Source organism: Ooceraea biroi, chromosome 6 (assembly GCF_003672135.1).
Source record: "Ooceraea biroi isolate clonal line C1 chromosome 6, Obir_v5.4, whole genome shotgun sequence".
Taxonomy (NCBI): domain Eukaryota; kingdom Metazoa; phylum Arthropoda; class Insecta; order Hymenoptera; family Formicidae; genus Ooceraea; species Ooceraea biroi.
Genome location: NC_039511.1, coordinates 13405578 through 13411343, shown reverse-complemented (window position 1 = coordinate 13411343; position 5766 = coordinate 13405578).

Here is a 5766-nt window from a genome sequence, read left to right as displayed (position 1 = left end):
ATTTATATTTTGTTTTAATAAAAAAAAAAAAAAAATCTCGCGGTAGAGGATAAAATAGGCTACGTTCAGCAGAAAAAGCTATTTTACGATCAGTGTTTTCCGTTATCTAGATAAAACTATTTAGATTTTCATCTAAAAACCAGACTCATCAAATCAGAATTATCTTTATTTTATTTGAAATGCATGCGCATATATTTTATCTAATCTGTATGTATCCCACATAAAACGAAAACCTCCATTGGACGTCCAATGGACGTCTGTCATGGAGGTTCAGACCATTCAGTGGACGTCCTTTAGACATCCAATGGACAGCCACTAGAAATCCATAGTTCCGCTTTGCGCACGTCCAATGGACCTCCATTAGACATCTTCACAGACGTCCATGGGACGTCGATTGGACGTTTTGTGGATCATTAATAGAGGGTTCACGGAGCCTCGGTGGACGACTAACCGACGTTCCGTGGATCATTAATGGAAGCTTCATGGAGCCTCGAAGGACGACCCAGGCAACACACATTGGTTTCAAAGCCGTTATAAACGTTTTAACGTAACGTTTCATAACCATTTTATTGAAACGTTTATTTAGGAGAAAAATGTCCAACGAAAAAACGTTAAGAGAAACGTTTCTTTTTCGGGAAAAAACGTTTCAGAAACCATCAGAAAAATATTAGGTTGTTTATTAAGTTCTGCGGTTTTCTTGATAGATAGCGTTTGTCCATTGAAAAAGATAGCATGCATCGCCTGAACCGCGGATTGCCGCATACTCCGTGACAGGTTAGACAATGCTTGACATTTCGCCAGAGTCTTTGTTGTGTTTTGACGTGTTGTGTGTACGCGCTATTCATTGAAAATGGAGGATCAAAAGGTGCATTTTCGGCACATTTTGCTATTTTTCTTCCGCAAAGGAGTAAAAGCGACGGACGCACAACGTGAGATATGTGGCGTGTACGGGGACTCGGCCATAAGCGCTGACACTTGTCAGTGTTGGTTTGCGCGCTTTCGTTCCAGAGATGTGAACGTCTCCGATGCTGCTCGCTCCGGTCGTCCATCCACCACTGACGACGACCAAATCGTGGCCGCAATCAAAGCAGACCGACACCTGACGACGCGAGAGATCGCGGAGCGCTTCGACATCGCCCATACAACGGTTGCGCAGCGATTAAAACGGCTTGGGATGTCGAAAAAAGCAGATGTTTGGGTCCCTCACGAGCTCACCGAAAAGAACATTTTGGACCGCGTCATGATCTGTGAATCCCTGCTGAAATGGAACTCGCTGGAGGTCTTTCTCAAACGGGTGGTCACGGGAGATGAAAAATGGGTGGTATATAACAACATTCGACGCAAGCGGTCATGGTGCGGTCCGGGTGAGTCGTCACAATCGGTTGCCAAAGCGGATTTGCATCCGAAGAAAGTGATGCTGAGTGTGTGGTGGGATTGGCGAGGCGTCCTGTACTTCGAGCTGCTTCCGCGCGGTCAGACCATTGACGCCGAGAAGCATTGCGCTCAGTTAGAAAAATTGAAGCAGGCAGTGGCGGAGAAGCGGCCGGAATTGGCGAACAGGAAGGGCGTTGTCTTCCACCACGACAACGCCAAACCACACACTGCTTTGGTGACCAAGAAGAAGTTGAAGTGCTTTGGCTGGGAAGTCATGCAGCACCCACCGTACTCCCCAGACCTTGCGCTGTCGGATTACCATCTGTTCCGGTCACTCCAAAACAATCTCGACGGGCAGCGCTTTAATTCAGTGGACGATATTCAAACGTACTTGAAGGACTTTTTCGCGCAGAAGTCGCGCGACTTCTACAAACGCGGCATTATGTCCCTTCCAGAACGTTGGCAGAAGGTGGTCGATCAAGATGGACAATACATTCTAGATTGAATAAATGTGTAAGTACAATAGATTTATGTTTTAATTTAGGGGAAAAAAACCGCAGAACTTAATGAACAACCTAATATTTATCAATTCTATATATCAGTGCCTCAAAGATAGACAGAGTTAAGTCACATTTTTGTAAAAAACTAGATTTTTATATTTTATGAATTACTCTCTAAATTTCGTGTAGTGAAATCTCACTCTTTTGGAATGAGATATCACTTCAAGCAATAATGATTTCAAAAGAAAAGAAGAAGAAAAGAGTACTGGATCGGTTTTCCGGATGGTTATTTATAAGGTGATAACGCAAATGTTTCTTGCGAGAACGTCACGCCTGGCCTGGCCATCTACCGGTCGCGTGGTGAATCAGAGGTGGGAATCTCACACACACACCTATGTTGATTGTTGTCTCTTGTTCCATAATCGAGTACATTGAAACGTATGATGTAAAAATAATTAATACTCGCAAATTAAGTAGAAATTACTATTTTTTTCTATATTAATTATATAATTTTGAATCAATTTAATAAAACACATTTTTCGTTTCTGTGGAAACGTGAAAAATACGTTTTTAAAATTTAGGTCTAAAAACGGTTTCTATTTAAACCGTTTCTTAAATGGTACTTTATGTTTCTTAGACATTAGATACGTCTAAGAAACATATGTTAGACTAACATGTGCTGCCTGGGGACTAACCGACGTTCCGTGGATCATTAATGGACGATTCATGGAGCATCGATGGACGTCTATTAGACGTTCCGTGGATCATTAATGGAAGCTTCATGGAGCCTCGATAGACGACTAACCGACGATCCGTGGATCATTTATGGACGGTTCATGGAGCATCGGTGGACGTCTATTAGACGTTCCGTGGATCATTAATGGAAGCTTCATGGAACCTCGATGCCACGAAACGTCGGTTAGTCGTCCATCGAGGCTCTATGAACCTTCCATTAATGGCCATGGGACGTACATTAATCGTCCACCGAGGTTCCGTGAATCTTCTATTAATGATCCACGGTACGTCTAATAGACGTCTTTAAAGACGTCTAAAGGCAGGAGCACAGACTTTTGCATAAGCGTATAAAAAGATGCATAAGAAATTTGATTGGTTTATAAGCATGTGCATAAGGAAATGGACCAATCAAATTCCTTATGCATCTGTTTATGCGCTTATGCAAAAGTTTGTGCTCCTGCCTTAATGCAGATCCACTGGACGTGCAAGGCGGAACTATGGATTTCTAGTAGCCGTCTAATGGATGTCTAGTGGATCTCTACTGGATGTTCCGAATCTCCATGACATACGTCTAATGGACGTCCATTACAGATTTTCGGTGGATGTAAATTTATGTAAGAATAACTTCAATTATATACATATATTATTAATAATTAAAAATAAATTCTATAATATTGTGAATTTCTAAATGTTAAACAAAATTAGCTGAAAAATTGTAATTAATAATGAAACTTAAATATTAGTTTATTGGAAATACCATGGATGTAAGAATTACTGGATGGAGTGTAAAGTACTGTTGTAGACGAGGGGAATGAATCCTGAAGAGTGAGGGGAAATCGCTATTGTGGCCATCTTGGTTGTTCATATATATACAGGGTGTCCCAGATCTACCGTATCACCGGTTAATGGTAGATTCCTGAGGTGATTCTGAGACGAATGTTCCTCTTGCAAAATGTCGAGGGTGGCGTAGTTTCGGCGCTACGAAGGGTTGTAGTTATCCTATCCTTGTGTAGAATTTTCCCGCGTTCAGTGACGGTGGGTCGAAGGGGTCCCGCGCATCGCGCACACTTCAATTTGAACAGCCGCGAAAAATTAAGATCAAATTGAAGTGTGCGCGATGCGCGGGACCCCTTCGACCCACCGTCATTGAACGCGGGAAAATTCTACACAAGGATAGGATAACTACAACCCTTCGTAGCGCCGAAACTACGTCCTCCTCGACATTTTGCAAGAGGAACATTCGTCTCAGAATCACCTCAGGAATCTACCATTAACCGGTGATACGGTAGGTCTGGGACACCTTGTATAGCACATAATACATCTATTTTCACGTCCTATCGTGATTTAAGACATCGCGTGGAGAATTCTAAATTGTAGTAGTGAAAAGTAAACTTACAACATGCCGGATTGCGTACAAATATACAAATATACCGTGATATTAACCGTCATCGCCATCTTGGTTGTTCATACCCTCTCTGCCCCTCTGGCTTCACCCCCGCGGACATACACTCCATCCAGTTATTCTTACATCCATGGGAAATACTCTATATGTTTAATAAATCTATTATACATCCATAATAGATGTCTAATGGACATCTGCAATGGATTTGTAGAGGACATCTATTATGGAGATAGGATGGACCTCTAATGGACGTCTATCTGACTTCCACTATGGAGATATATATCCCATGGAGCTATGGAGGTATCATGGATCTCTAATAGACGTCCATCTGACGTCTATCGTGGAGATAGATGTCCCATGGAGCTATGGAGGTTTCATGGACATCCACTGGATGCTAATTTCTATGTGGGTAGATTATTTTAACTAAACGCAACACTTTTTACAACAGTTGCAAAGCTCTCTGCTGAACGCAGTCATAGACTGTTCTTTGCAGTTGCACCATTACACTTGTCACACTTAAAATGAGATAGATATAGATCAGATATAGAAATGAAATGAATATAGATCGTTAGAAAGAAAAAGCAAAAGGATAGAAGTTGATTGTTCGCGATACATTGACTAATACGCGGCCGAGAGTCACTGCCATATGCAGCTCGCGGGCCGCTCAGCTGATCGGCCCAATCAGTGTCGCGGGGGGGCGGAACAGCGTAATCGCGCGCGAGATGGTCGCAGAACCGCATTTGTTTTCGGTTAGGCCCATCCTTTTCGCGCTCCTTCCAGTTCATTTCCAGTTGACGGAAAGGACTTCCGCCGAGCACTCTGGAGGGGAGACAGTAATAAAAGGAGCCGGCACACAGTGGGCCAGCGAACCAGTAAACCTGGCCAAAAATATGAAAAACGAAAATTCACGCAGGGTGTTCGTATTATAGAGAAATATTCTTTTTTTGTTTTTATTCAAGAAAAATTTATTATTCCATATCATCATCATCATCATCATTTTCGTGATCACAACAATCGTTAGAAAATGCATTGTTTTTTTCTAAGAGACTGAGAATTTCTGCATTAAAATGCCCTCTTTTTTACAATTTTTCAAACATAATGGCAGATATTGGCACATTATTTTTGCCGAAAATGAAAAAGAAGACCTTAAGCTATAGAATGAATAAAGAAACTCGCTGGGATCGCGTGGGATGTTTTTGATAGATCGAAGAATGTGCGGAGAGAGGGAATGCAAAGTGCGTCTGCCGGTAAACAGCCCTTATGATGGAAAGAAATTATGCTTTTCTTTTTCATCAATAACTTTTATAAATAGCTAAAGTATTATTATAAATGATATTCTAACGGTGTATTCTTTTATATAAGTATTTTACGCAATAAATACTCCTATATAAACGCGTCGCGTGGAGAGAAAAAAATTGGGATATTTTATATCACCCGTGTTCAAGGTATTGTGGAATAAAGAAACAACAACATAGAGGACAAATTTTGCCAGAATACATTGAACTAGATATTATACTAATATAATAGGTACGTTTGAACACCCTGTGTGAATTTTCATTTATTATATTTTGGCCAGGTTTACTGGCTCGCTGGCCCACTGTGCGGCAGTCGCAACTCACAAGGGGAGGCCACAGGATGTACCTGGACTTTTTGGACGAAACTTGGTGAGTATTTAGAGAACAATATGTAGATAACGGTAAGAGGGGTCTCCACTTTCGGAACTTTTCGGAACCCAAATAAATAAGATTACAATAG